General features: G+C 43.7%; 1 protein-coding gene across 4 annotated transcripts in view; it reads left to right on the plus strand.

Annotated features, from left to right (window-relative positions):
- The first annotated feature begins 9,187 nt into the window (after positions 1–9,187).
- Positions 9,188–17,220, plus strand: part of PER2 (period circadian regulator 2) — a 39,000-nt gene continuing 30,967 nt past the window's right edge. For 2 of the 4 annotated variants that reach the window (XM_082766855.1, XM_082766856.1), the window contains exons 1-3: positions 9,188–9,239; positions 10,081–10,134; positions 12,034–12,287. The gene's annotated coding sequence lies outside the window, so the exon portion shown is untranslated. The remainder of the gene's footprint in view (positions 9,240–10,080; positions 10,135–12,033; positions 12,288–17,220) is intronic. The other 2 variants (XM_082766857.1, XM_082766858.1) reach the window with 2 other exon arrangements.

Consider the following 17,220-nt stretch of genomic DNA (forward strand, 5'->3'; position numbering starts at 1 on the left):
GTGAGATGTGGGGTGCTATATGGTGAAACAAACAAATGGACATATGTAAAGGACTTGATTTATACATCAGTGATTTGTTCTCACTGTTCCAAGAGTTACAACTGAATACAAAAGAATAAACAAAGCTGAGAAAAAAAGTCACAACCCCTTGAATGTTTTTGTAATACATTCTTTGTGCATTTTTTTTTTTTTGTACGTGCAAGGAAACGTACTGTACTTATTCTGCTCTTAAAACCCTTATGCAATAGCTATTTAGTAAGCAGAGTTACCTTAAAATCAAAACAAACCACTTTGCTATGAATTTTATCCTGTTGCAATGTACAACCATTTTCTTTCGCTTTGTTTCTTAACATAGGAGCTATTGTGTCACCAGTAATATTCACTGGTCTAGAAGACATGTGCCTGACATTTCATACTGGTGTTGCCTGGAATAACTCGAATCTATGTACACGATTCCAACTTTCAGAAAATTGGAACAGTAGCATTTTTTTGACTGATTCCAGTTGCACAATCACATTTTGAGTAAGTTTCCCCCATATCTGTAACTTTTTCTTTTCTTTTTTCTTTTCTTTTCTTTTCTTTTCTTTTCTTTTCTTTTCTTTTCTTTTCTTTTCTTTTCTTTTCTTTTCTTTTCTTTTCTCTTTTCTTTTCTTTTCAAGTTATTTTAAAAAGCTATAAATACTAAAAGGTGTCAAGAATAGAACTTGAAACCAATTCCCCGCAAGTGTGGAGCTTGACCAAAATAACTGTTCAGTGTTCCTTTAAAGTAAGCAGAACTGAAGTGATGCGTCTGGTTGTTACTAGGCTGGAGAAAGTACTGGCTTTTTCTGGTGAAGGTAACTGCTGTTCCCCTGCTAGAACTGGCACGTTCCCCCACAGTGATGGATGTGTCTCCTGTTCTGGTTGTTCTGGGAGCTCATTCAGCTTGAGAGCAGTGCCGCAGTTTGCCTCCAGTTCCCCCTGTGTGCACTCTGACAAGGTGGGGGCAGGCGGGCCCTCCAAGTTTTTGCTTGGTGGAAGTGCCTTACCTGGAACCTGTGGCTAGAGGTGGAGCCCTCAGCACCAGCTAGAGACGGGTAATTTTGGCATATGATGTGACAAACATTATCCCAAGGAACCCAAGAACATCGTTCTACATCCCTCCAACCCTAAAGAGGAGAATTTAAACAGATGACGAGGTTCCGGATGTGAAGCACTAAGACCAGTAAGTTGACCAAACTATACAGAGAATATCTAATTAGGATTAGTCTTTAAATTAGACTCCTCAGAGGAGTACAAACTAAAAATGGGATCCCGATAAGCTGACTTGTGCTTTGCAACAAATCCAGTTGCAGGATCTGGTCTTAATGCTTCCACTCCCCACCCCCTCTCTCCTCCGGGAGTTAAATACTGCTCGGCGCTTTACTCGCAAGCTGTTTCTGTAACAGCAGTTGCTTAAATATCCATGTACCTAATGGACTTATCCTTAACGCCGCGGCGAGAGAGGGCAGCAGCATTAACCTCATTTTGCAGATAAACAGTGGAAGCCCTGATGGCTCCCTCACACCCCGTGGGGCCACGGCACGTATGCAGCGAGCGTGGCAGCGCCGTGGCACACGGCTGGCAGCGACCCCTGCTCCTCCTCGTAGCGGCTCCTTGGGGGACATTTCGGGAGGCATTTCTCCTCAGGGAGAGCGATCGGGCGTTGGGACGGGGAGGTGGGGGCGTCCCTGTCCCTGGGGTGTTAAGGGAGGGGTTGGACACGGCGCTTGGGGACACGGCGCTTGGGGACACGGCCAGCGGGCGGCAGCGCCACAGGGGCCGCCTGAACTCGGGGGCGCCTCAGCGCTGCCCGGCGGGCCCGGGCCCGTCACGGAGCCCCCGCCCCCCGCCCTGAGCTCCGCCCCTCCGCGGGCGCGCGCGCGCTGACGTCACGGGCGGCTCCGCGGGGTGGGGGAAGGGCGGCCCCGGCGGCGGCGGCGGCGGCGGCGGCGGCTGGAAACATGGTGCCACACGTGAGGCTTATGTAAAGTGAGCGGCGTGCGGCGCAGCCAATGGGCGAGCAGCGCGCCCCGCCCCCGCCGCGCTCGGCGGCGGGCGTCACGCTGGGGCGGCCAATGGCGGCGCGGCGGGGGCGGGCGCCGGGCGGCCGGTCACGTTTCTGCCTGTATGAAGTCGGGGTCGGGCTGCGCTGCGCGGTGCCGGGCAGGGCACGGCTGAGCCGGGACGGGACGGGACGGGGGACGCGCGGTGAGTGCGGGCCCGGCGGGCGCTGCCCCGCGGCTGGGGATGCGGCAGGGGGGAGGGGAGGGGAGGGGAGGGGGTTTGGGCGGGCTGCCCCCGGCCCCTCGTTACGTAACGGCCGCCGCGGGGGCGGGACCGGCACCGGCACCGGGCCCCCCACCCCCCCCACAGCCCCTCGGGGGTGGGGGGCGGCCGGGCTGGGGGCGGCGGGGCCCGGGGGGCGGCCGGGCCGCGAGCACCGGGAGCAGGGGGGGTGGAGGGGGGGGGACACCGGGCTCGGGGGGGCTCGTCCCGGTCCCGGCGCCGTGCCCGTAGCCACAGGTGGGCGGCGGCAGGGCCCGGCCGCGGCCGTGGGGAGCGCAGGGCGGCGGCGTGCGGCTCCATGTGCGGTTACAAAACGGTTTATGTAAGGCCGGCTCCGTGCCCGCGGGGCGGCGAAGGGAGGCTGGGCGGCACGGCCCGGGGGGGCTGGGGACTGGGGGGCGGCTTTGGGGGGTCCCCAGGGCACAGCGGGGCCGCCCCGGGGATGGGGGGGTCCCGGGTGGGCTCGGGGCAGCGCGCACGGGGGGTGCTGGGTGTGAGGAGCCCTCGTTCCGCGGTGTTTCCTCGCCCAGGTGCGGGACCCCGAGCTGTGCTGCCTGGTGCATCAGCCAGCGAGTGGCTCCTGCTTGCGCGTTCACAAATAAAGGAGGAAAAGTGGGAATCCCGTGGCGTGCCCACTAGTAAGGCTGTCTGCTCAAGCCAAAAGCAGGGTCGGAAGCTGAGTGAGTCCAGTGAGAAGCGGTTTCAGGTTGCCAGGGTTGTTTCAGCCACGGAGTTTCTTTGCAGGCGGTGGTTAACATTAGTTAGCGCTTCTTAGGGCTACAGCAGGTTGTCAGAGCTGGCCTGTGATTGTTGTCCAGGTAAAACTCAAATTCATTGCTGTGGTGGCGGTGAGGAATACTGAACTCAATGCAAATGATTAGTTTTGATAACGTACGTTTTCTCATAAAACCCAGTCGTGCCAAGCTGTCAGTTACACATGTGGTGTGTTCTGTAAGTGTCTCTAAGTGTTACTGGATCGCTTGAGGCCTTTGAACTTGATAAAACTCAAGCTTTTCATGCCTTCTGGAGTGCCTCAGTGTCTGCACTTGTCCTTAGTCTTCTTACCCTTGGGCCCAGTGCTGTGTATATGCTGTACGCAGCGGATCTCAAATACAAACTTCAGGAGCAGGGCCTAGAATTGGGCTCATGTCACTGAGAGTGCCCCCACTGTTGTGCTGTAGCATCAGTTCCCTTCTTGCTTATGCATGTGCGTGTTTGCATGCTCTTCTGGTCTCTGCTGTTTCTTACTGCAGCTTGCTTTGTTTCTGCAAAATGAGCAAGTTTTACTGGAGGCCCGGACAGCGTCCTCACTTGATGCAGGCTTTGCTGTTAGCCTTGTGATTAGGGCACTGTCCTGAGGTGTGGAGTCCTTCTTCTGGCCTGCTGCTGGTCTGAGCAGGTTGCTTATCTTAGACACAAAATTAAAAACTAGGACCTGTGGCCTAGGGTGAAAGAAGAAAGTCATATCCTTCAGTTTTGGTGTGTGTTGGGCTGTTCCAGGTGTTAAATTGAAGGTAGAAGGGAGGACACCCAAGCTGCCGACTACCCAAGTAAAGCAGTGTCCAGTGCCTTGTGGTGAGAGAACGGGCCCTGCCCTGTAACTTGGCTTTCCTTAATCAGGACATAAAGGTGCAAGAAGGAGGATTCTGGCTGCTGTGTACTTCCGTCAGATTCAGCAAGTTTTCTGGATTTGTTTGTAACCCAGACTAAGTGGTTTTGCCAACACTTTTGTTTATTTGTCAGTTTTTTTTGACTTGTAAACTTCCTATGTTTGTTTTAACACAAATGCAATCTGTAATCTTCATTTTCACACTTTACTTGTATTCCTTTTATATTTCCACAGGGAGTCATAAAGAGACAGCGTATTGCGGTAGCTCTTAGCGTAATGCCTTTTCCCCACTTCTTTTCTCAGTCACTAGGATTAAAATACGTAACAGTCTCAGCTTACCAAATAAACTTATTTGAGTCTGTCCCTTGGTAGTACACTTTTATAGTAATAAATTTCCGCTGTGAAAAAACACTTTTTTGTGTGTGCTACAGTATGAGATCAGAGTAAGTGGCGTAAGAGTTCTAGACTTTTCTTCTACCTCAGACTTTGTTATGACCAGGAAGTGTTTGCTTTAGATGCAGACTGATAAACCATTTTTTTTCTTCCTGGGTTCTTGCCACACCTGTATTCCTCTAACACCTTTACAGTATTGAAATGCACTTTGCTGTAGAAAAGTTTTCTTTAACCTTTTAAAGTATAGGCACATGGGCAAGTTACTGTGGGATGAGGTGTATTTGGTGTGGTGTAGTAGAAAAGCAAGTAAATTGTCACTAACCAGTAGAGCAAGTAAATTATCACTAGTCTAGATCAGCTATAGTGTTTTATATAGGGTTGCTGTCGTTGGCCTGTGTTAAAAGGGAACGTCATGTTCCTACTGGGGTGTTGTGTAATACTTGGCATGAGTGCACTGTAGCCACTGCATTATATTGATACCGTTACCACATCATAATTACTGGATAATCAGGTGTTTCTGAGAAGGAATTCTAGTGTCCAGTGGTGGTTGCATGGCCTAGAATTCCTGGCTGAGGATGGTGGATTACAGAAACTCCTAGCTGCATTATCCTGCTGCACTCAGACTGTCCGCATCCAGTTATATCCCCGTTGCGCAAGTTGGAAACTTCTTGACTAGTTATTATGTTAACCTCTCTCGTCAAGCACTGAACAGCAAATAGGTCAATTATATCACAAAGAATAACATAGATGCTAATTCTGTGATTCTGAAGGGCTTTGACTTGTGGTTTTGGTACAGGTGATGTTGGGTGCAGGAAATAGTAATGCTGCTTGCCGATGGTTTGTGTAGTGCGTAGAAGTGCCCACCCCCTCTCCTGCTTCACAGCTGTTTCCTGAGCTGAAACGCTGCAGTTGTGGGGCCAGAATGTCGCTCCCTCCTGTGCTGTTGGTAGTGAGGCAAACCTGTGGCTTCCTAGTTGTTGCCTAGTCAAGAATGAGTCCACCTTTTGACAAGCAGAGAGAAGCTTTTTTTTTTTTTTTTTTTTTTTTTTTTTTTTTTTTTTAGCTTCAGGTGAAATATTTTCTTCTGTGAAGCATATTTAGAGGGTGTTGGAGAAGAGAAGGTGGCTGTCAGAAACTCACTTCGTGGGCTGTTTATTTTGTGACCTGTTGCTGGGAGATCCTGTGACCCATAGCCACTCTTGCGAAAGACAGACCGGCAGAAGACTGAAATGAAGGAGGATCAGAGCGTTTGGGTATGCCTGCAGAGGCGGAGGAGAGGCTCAGAAGCTACTCTTTGGAGCACGATCTGTTCCTGCTGGCAGCGAACCAGCAACCCCGTGTGGCAGGGAAGCTCCCGAACACATGGGAATCCACATGTCTGAGCACATGGGCGGTGATCTGGTACTCTAGTAAGTGGCTTAGTAGATCACCAGGCAGGCATGCTTGTGCAGCCTGCTTCTGCTCTGCCTGCCAGCAGTGCTAGTGCACAGGCAGATCAGTCTTTTGTGCCTCTGTTTGGTATTTCAAAGGTTATCCTTCAAGTGTAGATATGATCTTTATGTCTAACTGCCTGCGTTAGACCTGTACCAGTCCAGTACAAGGTTCTCTTACGTGACTGTCTGTGCTTCTTGCCATGTTCCCGAGGGACAGCAGCAGCTTATCGACCTTCTTCTAAGCTGCACAGGCAGTAGGTTGGGAGTGTGTGTTCCTCACCATGCACACCAGTGAGGTTATGAGATTTTTTTGTGTGAGTGAGAGCCACTGTAAGGCCAAGAAAAGTTTTGTACAGATGTTCTCAGCTGCTGCTCAAATGCTGCTGAAATAATATGTGGAAGTCTTAGAGAAGCCTTCTGATTCCTGTGGTTTGTTTTGGTAGTCTGACTTAAATGATTCCACTTCTAGAACATGGTAAGAAATAAGGCTGAATTTACCTCTCTTGAGATAAATAACCATGGAGTATGATCTGCTTTGCTTCATTTTCTCCCAGCAGAAAGCAAAGCTTTACTGGGAGTGCTGAAGGGATAGAGACTTAACATGCTGTATACATGACAAGTAGACTGAGATACACAGAGCAGCCCATTTCTGTGCGCAGGAATATGAGGTTACTGAGCGTGACTGCAGAAGTTGTGGGCAGGACGGGCTGACGCTCATCCTGAAAAGATGAGACAGTGGGGAAGAGAGTGTTTGTTTGCCAAAATGAGGGAGAAAGGTTTGGGGGTTTTGCTTCCAGCTGTTGTTGAGTATATCGTGGTAACTTTTAATGCTTGTTTTTTTTCCCTATAGATAGAATTGTTGGAGAGTTCCTTGTGTAGGTGTTGCAAACTAGCATTTTTAATGTAGAGCCAGTTCTATACCATCTTTCCAACATGCTGTCCTTAAATTGTGGTAAACAACACCTGTATTTGGCATTATTTAAGCTTAGGGATACAAGATGAAGTGTTCAGGATGTCCAGTACTTGTATTTTTTCATTGGTCTTGCTTCCTATTCTCCTTATTTCTTCCCTCTTTTGTATCTTGGTATGACTTTTGTGCTTGACCTTATTTCATGTACTTTTATGTTTCTGCTACTTCGTTTCTTTAATTGTACAAAGATCTTCAGTACATAAAGCACTTCTTTGCTCTCAATTACATCTCTGCCATAGGTTTCTGGGTGATTTGATCTTTTATGTCTCTGTACTAATGTATCCAGTTTGCAGGACAAGTACATCATGTTTGTGAGGTGACTGCGCTTTGTGGGGTGTATTAATGACTTGCCGTAGAGTCTTCCAGAGTGGGACTCCCATTCTGACTGCAGTGAGAGGCATGAGCTGTAGTCATCTCTAAAGAGCAGCACTCACCTGAACCTTCTGTAAAGCTAATACAGCATGGTGCAGTTTTGCTGTTGTCAGCCCTTGGAGAGGAGTTCTTACCAAACAGTAAAATTGAAATATGGATCTGCTTTAGTAGTGAAATATGTAACTGGATGGTGGAGCATGCTAATTTTTCCCTCGGTTCTGTGACAGTGCTTTCTCAGATGAATCACATTTGTTATTTTGCCCCTAGAGGAGAAGAGTTGACTTATGCAAACAGAGTTCTTATCAGTTTTCTTGTTTAATAACTTTTCCAGTTCCCCTCAGAAATAGTTTTCTATTTAGAAAGAAAATCAAACATCCTTAAATTTACATTTAATAGAAAGCATTTTAGTTCACCTTTAAAAAGTACACAAAACCTATTGTAGTATTGGAAGGAAGGATGCCTGGAAACTCCCAGGACAGGTAAAGGAGACTGCATTTAGCCTCTTCACGAAATATCCCAGCACAGGCTGCAGCGGTCTTGTCTGTCACGGGTGTGTTTCTGTGTTGGCACCTCTTCTTCACAAAAAGTGCCTGCCCTGCTGGCAGTTGAACTTAGCTCTGTGCCAGGGTTTGTTGCTCGTGGTGGAGGAGTAGATGTGAGGAAGTCAGTTTCTGTCTGCTGATCGCTCCAGATCCGCAGTGGTGGGGCCGGCAGAGTGTGGTGTGCTTGCCTCAGAGAAGGACGGTCCCTGCCGGGTGGCTGAGCTGCTGCCCTGGCTGCTTTTGGGAGTTACTTCTGTGACTGGCTTCTTACAGCTCCAGGAGAGCAAATCATGAATCAGGAGCCAGCCCAGGTTAGTGAGCACAGCATAGGTGAGATTGTTTGACCTTCCATGAGGTAAACTTGCTAAGGTCAACAATGTCCTGCTATTCATAGTAAGATTGAGTTGACTTTGTCCGGTTACCTCAAGCAAACTCTGCTATTAGTTACCCCACGGAGAAAATAGCTTTAAAAATAACAGAACCAATCTTAAACGGACGGAAATAAATTAATAGAGTCGGTTTGGATGCTTCAGGAAGCTGGCGTTATTGGTGGTATGATCATAGGTAGGTCCATTTAGGAACCATTTGTGGGGTACTCTGAGGGTTTTTTTGTTCTGCTTGGCTCTCTGGGATGCAGCTGAAGACTAGGGGTAATTAAACTAAAAGAAGGTAGATTTAGATTAGGTATTTGGAAGAAGTTCTTTACTATAAGGGCAGTGGAATGCTGGCCCAGGCTGCCCAGAGCAGCTGTGGCTGCCCCATCCCTGGCAGTGCCCAAGGCCAGGCTGGATGGGGCTGGGGGCAGCCTGGGCTGGGGGCAGGGGGCTGGAGCCATGGGTCTTTGAGGTCCCTTCCAACCCAGGCCATTCTGTGATTCATTTTATATGGTTCGGATGTAAGCAAAAGAAGCCTATCTCTTTACTAAGCTGAGAACAGCTTTTGCTTTATGATTGCATACCTGTACTTTGGAAACCAGTCCTGGTCGTGATGTCAGAACTTTCACTCAGTTGAATTGGTGCTCTGCAGCATTATTTTATCTCCTAAGGCTAATTTGAGATGGGCATTTTGGTGGTGAAATGTTTCAAAATAGTAGTATGTAGAAGAAACAAATTGAATTCAAATATATGATCCACATCTTATACTACTAGGTCATACTCATTTTCAGCATGGATGCTCTGAAATGAGTAAGTGGTTGATTTTGAAGTAAACTGCATTGATATCTGTACTATCTAAGCAACATTCTAACAATAAATGGATATTATGGAGATGGAATTCTTTTTTCCTTGTATTTACAGCGGGAATAGAATTCAGTGAATTACTCTATGCCTTGCTTGAGGGAAATTTGGAACATAGGTTACGATAATTTTTATTGATAGGTATCTACTATTTCCAACACTTTCTCTTATTTTGTATTTGTAGTCTTTTTAACTGCTCTTCATCTGTGGAGTACATACCTTATATGGTTGGGCTCGTATTCCATTATTAAATGGACCTGATTTATGTTTCATAAATAATTTTGTATCTTGCATGTAAAACTTCTAACTTTTTGTTTGTTGTATAGGAATATATTGATGACAGTTCCAGAATTGGAAAGACTGAGTACATTCATCAGGGTGAGTGAGTGTCTTATGATCTCCTCAAGAAGGTGATTTCTAGTTTATTCTAAACTGATTTTTTGTTGTTGCTTTGGATAGCTCCCTTGAGCTGTAGTCTGTCAGAGTGCTGAGAACTGAAAAGTTAATCAGGATATTATGTGTTTGTTTTTTTTTTTTTTTTAAGACTTTCACAAATCATTGAACACACAGAAATGATGTGGCTTCTCTAAATTGTTAGGAAACTGAAATTATTTAGTCCACATCTGCATTGTTTGCTGTACAATAGTTATTGATAAATTCCGGTCTCTTGAAGGTGTGTTAAGGAGTCTTAAAACAAAGTTGTTCATGTTGTTCAGATAATTAGGATGATAGTTCAGGAGGAAAAAAAAAAAGGAAAATATGAATATAAGATTTGATTTGTGAAGTAGATTATAGCTTCTTATAATGGTTCTGGTACTGTTCTAGAAGTTGAGTGCATGGCATCAGAGCTACTGAGTTGTACATGTTTCTGTTGAATGTGTTAGAAACTAATGACAAGCTTATTATAACTCATGGAGTATGTGTGGTAAAATAAGAAAACCCAATGGATCGTCAGCTAATGGAGGAGGCACATTGTCTAATTTTGTTAAATATGATCTGATAATGGGACAGTATTAGCCTAAGGAAGGAGAGGGAAGCACAGCAGTGCTGGGTAATACTGTAATATTCCAAGACAGATGAAACTGAGTATTTTGAGGATTAATACTATACTACCCATTTTTGTTTTAATCATTAGGAAAAAAGTTTTTCTGCTGCTACAAAACTTGAACTTAGTAGGTTCTTAAAGCTAATGATGTTTGTTCTCTTTTCAATACTACAGGTGTGACTTCATGGCTCTTCAGAAAGTCTACTTGATTGGGGTTCTCTAATACAGGTGTGTTCCCTAAAACAGGTTGTTTCTTCTTTTCTTATGTTGAAGTCTTCTATGCTTTGGATAGATACACGTCAAAGAAAGTGTTTTCACGGACTCTATAATCTTTTTATATTGATCAATTTAGACTTTCTGTGGAAAAGACTTTCCTCAGATGCCATAGATAGATGAACTGGGCTTACTCAGTCAACTGTGTATTTCTTCTGGATAATAATAAACCAGAAGATTAGATTCAACTGTCCCTAGTTTTACTCAGACTGATGAAAGACCCTGGCTTGAATGACTTGTATTGAGTTTCAGATGAAACTTCTTTTGATGTAGATTTGTCTTAGCTTTGTTAATTTGTAGAGAGGCTTATGATTAGAATTTTAAGTAGTTATAAGACTTTTTTTTCTAATACCTTCCTAAATACATTAAGTAGATGAAACCGATATAAGCAATTAAAATGATGCATGTTGCTACTGTGAATAGCATACATAGCATACGTATTTTCAAATGTATACTTTAAGCCTCTGTGTAAAAATGTCACGATGGAGCTCACTAACCTAGAAAAGTGCTGTGTCCCCTCATAATTAGTTGGGCAAATCCTTGTGATTTTTCTAGATATCTTAGTGATATACCTTAACTTTATAAAGGAAATATGGAATGCAGGGAGATGAGTCAGTTGTGAGTGAAGTGGAAAAGCTGACTTTCAACACTAGTTAGATCTTTGTTCAAAAGACATTCCACATCTTCAACATCTGTGCTTAAAATTGCAAAATCTGAAAGTATCTCTGAATAAAGCTATTTCCTAACACTTCTCTTAGCCAGAGATACAGAGCTTATTTAAATTCTGTTTTATCAGTTGATGATAAAGGTAAAACACTTAAAGAACTAATGTACACAGATTTGTGCCATAGTCTGAGACTTGCAGAACACATCAGCATTGTGACATTATGCAGAATGGAACGTTGTGAATAAATTCTTCCTTAAGTCTGGCCAACACAAATGTACTTTTAGCAGTTGCTAGATGTGCTGCATTTTAAATTAACGCATATTAGCATGGCTGTCATCCAAAATGGTTAGTTTTGTAAACAATCAAAAGCCATCTGGACGTGGTCCTGGGCAGCCAGCTGTGGGTGGCCCTGCTTTAGCAGGGTGTTGGGCCAGATAAACCCCGCAGGTTTATTCCAACCTCAGCCATTCTGTGAATTGCAGTTTGCTTACTGCCTAAAACTTGAATCATAGAATCATTAAGGTTGGAAGAGACCTCCAAGATCATCTGGTCCAACCATCATGATGCTACCAATGTCACCCACTAAACCATGTCCCTAAGCACCAGGTCCAGCCTTTCCTCGAGCACCCCCAGTGGGAGTGACACCACCACTTCCCTGGGCAACCCATTCTGATGCCTGACTGCTCTTTCTGAGAAGAAATGTTTCCTCATTTCCAACCTAAAACTTCCTGGTGCAACTTCAGGCTATTCCCTCTAGTCCTGTCACTAGCTACCTGTGAGAAGAGGCAGATCCCCAGCTCCCCACATCTCATAGCAAGCCTACAGAGATGTAGATGAGATTAGATTTATTAGATCAAGTTTAAAACCGGATATTCTAAATAAACTGAAGCATGTGGACCTCCTGTTGAATATGTTGGGCGCTTTGCTGTTCTCTACTGGAGGATTTAGCCCTTCATTTGTAGTGGTTGTATCAGCCTGTGCAGACCTTAATGTGCATAGTATGACATCATACTGATAGTGGATCAGAAGTTATTGCTGAGAGAAGTTATTTTATCTAGTGTGGAAGGTTCTGCTATTTTAAAACTTCACAAGACCTATTGTAGACCATAAGTGTTTAAAACACAAATTTGTATCTGATTCCTCTGCTGGATGACAGTTTCATATTTAACCAACATTTATCTACATAGGAATGGCATAACTGTGAGCATCTCTCTGGTATCTGTTTGAAGAGGACACTGTTGGGGGGCCCAGGTATTTCTTTTATATTTTATAGTTGTAGAGGTGTCCGGACTCTGTAATGGTCAAAGATTTCCAGTAGAAGAGGATGAGACAAGAATTAAATGCATGTGGGAGACTCTGGACCTAGGCACTTCATGCTTTTGATGCTAGCTGGGAGGGAACTTGATAAACATTTTTACCAGCTTTTCATAGGAAGAAACAGGTAAGGAACATGCATAATTGTTGTGATTGATATTAATGGACAGATTTTGTTTTCCCGTAGACCTCATGAAGAAAATGCATTGTTCTGTTTGTTTTTACCTTAAACTGTGATTTCAGTCGTACACATATTCATTCAGAACTATTTTTGGATATAAACTGGGAATTGCATTATTGAATTGAAGCAAAAACTATTTTTTTTTAGCTAAAGTATGCTTATTCATAAAATCAGGTTTGAGTTGTTTTGTTTGGTTTTCCACTGAGAAAGCAATGTAGATGCAAGCGTCTTTGCTACAGATGCAAGGGCCTGGCCTGATACCTATGCTGATCTCTTTCTGCATAGATGCTGCTATTACTTCAGGGTCTGGCACTTGGATGGCTCTGGATAAAGGCTTTGTCTTGGCCAGTTCCTCTGTTGTAAAGTGAATGGCAGCTGTAAGTGATGGCTAAGTAGGATCACCTGTTTGAAAATGTTTACTTTTGTTTAACTAATGGTCCTGTACTGAGGGTTTTGTTGAACTTCAAGATGGATCTTTATTAACAAATGAAACAAATGCAATGAAGTCAGATTGTGAAGTATTTGTGTTGTTCTAGATGTTAATGATAATTTGATATATTCATAAATTGATATCAAGTTCTAGCTTATGCTTCATTCCTTCTTAAGAAAAATTTTTTATGATGGCTTGCAGTGGGATGAGGAATCTATTAAAAAAGCAGGTTTTTTTAGTATCTTTAAGCAGTCCTGCAGGAAATTTTTACACATCTTTTGTTATTTTTTGTATAGTGAAATCTGAAAATACTGCAATTCCTTTCTTGTTCCATTCTCCAAATATGTCCTAGTGAAGATATTTTGTAAATTGTTCTGCTGCTGCAAAAAGTGAAGCTCTTAGTTTTATTGCTGGTGAAGTTGTACAGTTAGACATGTTACTTCTCAGATTGTTTACAGTTTTTTTTCCTGACACTTTGCTACTACCAAGCACTCAATTATAGTCTAATTGCACAGGGAGAGTGCATTCATTGTAGACATTAATTTCCATTTTTTCTAAAACTGCATAATACGATTAAATCACTGCTAGTTGTTTATCATACAAATAAGAAAACTTTGCCATTTTGCCAAGCAGTCCTCCAGAAGATATGTGGAAAACATTCTCATTGCAAAGGCCTCAAGTAAATGCAAGTCCAGCCACGAGGAATGACTCCTACTGATCCTAATGCAGTTACTGTCCCCTATCTCTGACATGACTAAATTAAATTCATGTTATGTGGTGTGCCTGTTGGTTTGATTTTTTTGATTATTGGTTAAGTTCATTTTAATGCCAGACTTAGGCAAACTGTCAGTCTTGGGATGTGCTCAGTTCTTGAATTAGTTCATTCTGGCTTTGGATTTTTACACTTTAAATGCATACTAGCATTTAAAGAATTAAATGGTAGAAGTTATTTTTTTTTGGGGCGGGAAGAGGGGAAGGAAAGATCTTTGAAAGTAAGCAGACCTGTGCTGAAACAAGACTTTGTTTAAAGGTCAGTTTCAGAAGAAATTTGTTTCCTTTGTATCCTACAGTGCTGACCCAAGTTCTTAAGAGGTTTTTCAAAAGCAGGAAACCATTATTTCTTCAAGCATTTGCCCATGCATATTTTGACATGTTCTGGTACCACTGAAGTTCAGGCTCTTTCCATTATCTTACGGTGGGAGTAGAGCTTTTCTGGCGAATTAGTAGCCAGAAGACATTTTCTGCACATCCAGCCTGGCCTATGTTTGTTCTGAGTGCTCAGTGGGATTGTATTGCCTTTTCCATACAACGTCAGTGTCTTCAGAGCTCTAGACTTTGACAGAGCGACTTGAAGAGGTTTGCTCTGTCTAGATGAATAGAATGTTTTATTTGAGCCATTTATCTTAAAATCAAGCTTAACTGGTGCCAATTTAAGATTAATGGAAGTTTTTATTCAGAGAGCCAACATAAATAACCTCCCTTTAGAAGCTTAGAAAGATGTAGCAGAAAGTAAAGAAAGAAAAGCAGGGTTAACTTATTTCTCAAGATCAAACCTAAGAGAGCTCTTCCTCTGTCCCCAAGTGACAGTCTGCACTTGTTACAAACCTGGCGTGGTCTGCAGGTAGCTTCCTCAAACTGGGTAATGGGTGAGGTCCTCAGACTGCGAGCAGGCTTGCTCTTACCTTTTCATTCTTGTCTGGTTATTGACTGGAAATTTATTCGGACATGTAAGTGGAATGAATATGTGCAATTTACTTCAGAATTTTGACTGAGATAAGTTTCAAAGCTAATTAATCCCTCAGAGCTGACTGACCCTCTGTACTCCTGAAGTGTTTGCATGGTGCTTGCATTTGCATGCAGATGTTCTTAAGGTTCTCCTCTGTCTGCTAGTAAAGTCTAGCTAGAGCCAACAGTCTACTCTTAGCCTACACCATGTTCTTTGCCTGGCATTTTAGGTAATTGATTTTCTCTTTTTCACAGCTATTCCAACCTCCTAGAGAATCTCTTCTAATTGGTTATATATATTATTGTTGCTACTTCTTGGAATCTTTTATTATTTATTTATTATACAAGCTCTTGGATTAGAAACACTCCTCTTCCTGCTTTCATATGCCCCAAGCTCTACACCTTTCCCTATGCACTTACAAATTTTCTTCATTGGGGATTTTCTTAAGCGGTCCTTCATGATGTTGCAGTCGAAGATGACTGGATTTAAACACTGCCTCTCTCGCACAGTTCTGTACTGTGGACCTAGCGAATGTCTGTCTCATTAGGGAGATTGCAGTTGCCAGTGAATGCATCAGGGTTTTCCCCTAAATGCCATTGGAAGTGCCATACTTTTTGCTTGTTCCTTCCCATTTATTCTTTCTCTGGTCCTTACTCTGTTACATATCTATGGTATGGAGGCTTTTGAGATTTTTTTGAAACAAACTTTCTGCAAGATTGCTTGTTTTAGTGACAGTAATGTTCCAGTCCTGAATTAAAAATACCAGGAGTGGAGACAACTCTTCTCAAAACGTGCTTGTAAAAGGAAGGTCAGGCCTGTCTCTTCATCAATGGGATACTTATTTTTATCATCACTGTCCTTGGGCTCCAAATTGTAGTCAGTGTAACATATCTGTGTTGTTCCTACATAACTACTTACTGTGCACAAACCTGCAAAAGTTCTGGTGGTTAGCTAGCTGGAGACAGATGTCACACAACATAAGCAGTTCCTCACATAAATGTTTGTCAGGTGTCAAGAGGAAGCAAATTCATGATATTTCCTGTAAACCAGTACCTAGTTCTTCTGTTAGTGATTCTCTTAATTTGAACACATTGCTTTAAAGTAAAGAAATAAATAAGCTCTTGTTCAAGGAGGCATGTGAAATATCTCAAAAGTCACTGCAAAACTTCTATATATTCTTGAGAGCAATCCTCTCACACCTGAAGAAGCTCTGTTGAAATTTGCTACAGATACCTGGCAAAGCTTGCTTAGATGTCAGGGAAAGCAGAGAAGAGAATGGATGACATTTGGAGGTAATAAATAAATAAAATTGCTCATCTCAGAATTTCAAACCATAAACCTCGGCATTCGGCCAATGGCACAATTTCATTGACTCTTAAACTTCCAAAGATTAGAGAGAAGACTTTGGGGAAAGAAAGCTTGTTCCTAAAATAAATAAATTGCAGGCAACTCTTGAGACTGAGAACATTATATCATTTATAATACTCTTTGGCTTCAGAATTCCAGAGAAAAGGTTTCGCACACTTACTCATATACTAAATGTTTGCATTTGGAGTAGGAAAGCTGTGCCATAATCATTGCCCTTCTCCTAATTAGTGCAAATTTTCAGACTTATGCATTACTGTAATATTGGACCATTTACCTGTGAAGTATTTAGGGCTGTGCTAATAGTTTGCCTTCTATGAATCTATCAATAGTGATGTATATAGCTTTTTTTTAAGGGGTTTAAGTATAGTAGCCCATGCGCTTTTATTAAGAGCATTTTTTTTCCTACCTCTAAAAAAAATACTGTGTGACGTAGGTTACTAGCCAATAGTGCTGTTTCAGTTACAGCAGTATGGTTTTCTCTTCTATTTTAAGCTCTTTGTGAGTAGTTCTTGGTCAGAAAAATATAAGCAAAGCCCCTGCATTAGGCAAGAAATACTGTATGAGGAATGCTGTATTTCACCTTAAATTCCTGAGTGACACTGGGCTGGTAATGCCTTGGATGTCTTTTCCCAGTCATGGAAAATCATGATGGGAAATCAAAACTACACAGTTTTGATGTGCGTAAGGCATTTACTGGAAATATAACCCCAAGCAGAGCTATAGGCTGGGAGAGGAATGGTTGGAGAGCTGCCAGGCAGAGAAGGACCTGGGAGTGATGGTGGATAGTCGGCTGAATATGAGCCAGCAGCGTGCTCAGGTGGCCAAGAAGGCCAACGGTATCCTGGCTTGTATCAGGAACAGTGTGACCAGCAGGGCTAGGGAGGTGATCGTCCCCCTGTACTCGGCTCTGGTGAGGCCGCACCTCGAGTACTGTGTTCAGTTTTGGGCCCCTCGCTACAAGAAGGACATGGAGGTGCTCAAGAGAGTCCAGAGAAGGGCGACGAAGCTGGTGAGGGGCCTGGAGAACAAGTCCTACGAGGAGCGGCTGAGGGAGCTGGGCTTGTTCAGCCTGGAGAAGAGGAGGCTCAGGGGCGACCTTATCGCTCTCTACAGGTACCTCAAGGGAGGCTGTAGTGAGGTGGGGGTTGGTCTGTTCTCCCACGTGCCTGGTGACAGGACGAGGGGGAATGGGCTTAAGTTGAGCCAGGGGAGTTTTGGGTTGGATGTTAGGAAGAACTTCTTCACTGAAAGGGTTGTGAGGCATTGGAACAGGCTGCCCAGGGAAGTGGTGGAGTCACCATCCCTGGAGGTCTTTAAAAGACATTTAGATGTAGAGCTTAGGGATATGGTTTAGT

Source organism: Aythya marila (genome assembly GCF_965140915.1).
Source record: "Aythya marila genome assembly, chromosome: 9".
Classification (NCBI taxonomy): domain Eukaryota; kingdom Metazoa; phylum Chordata; class Aves; order Anseriformes; family Anatidae; genus Aythya; species Aythya marila.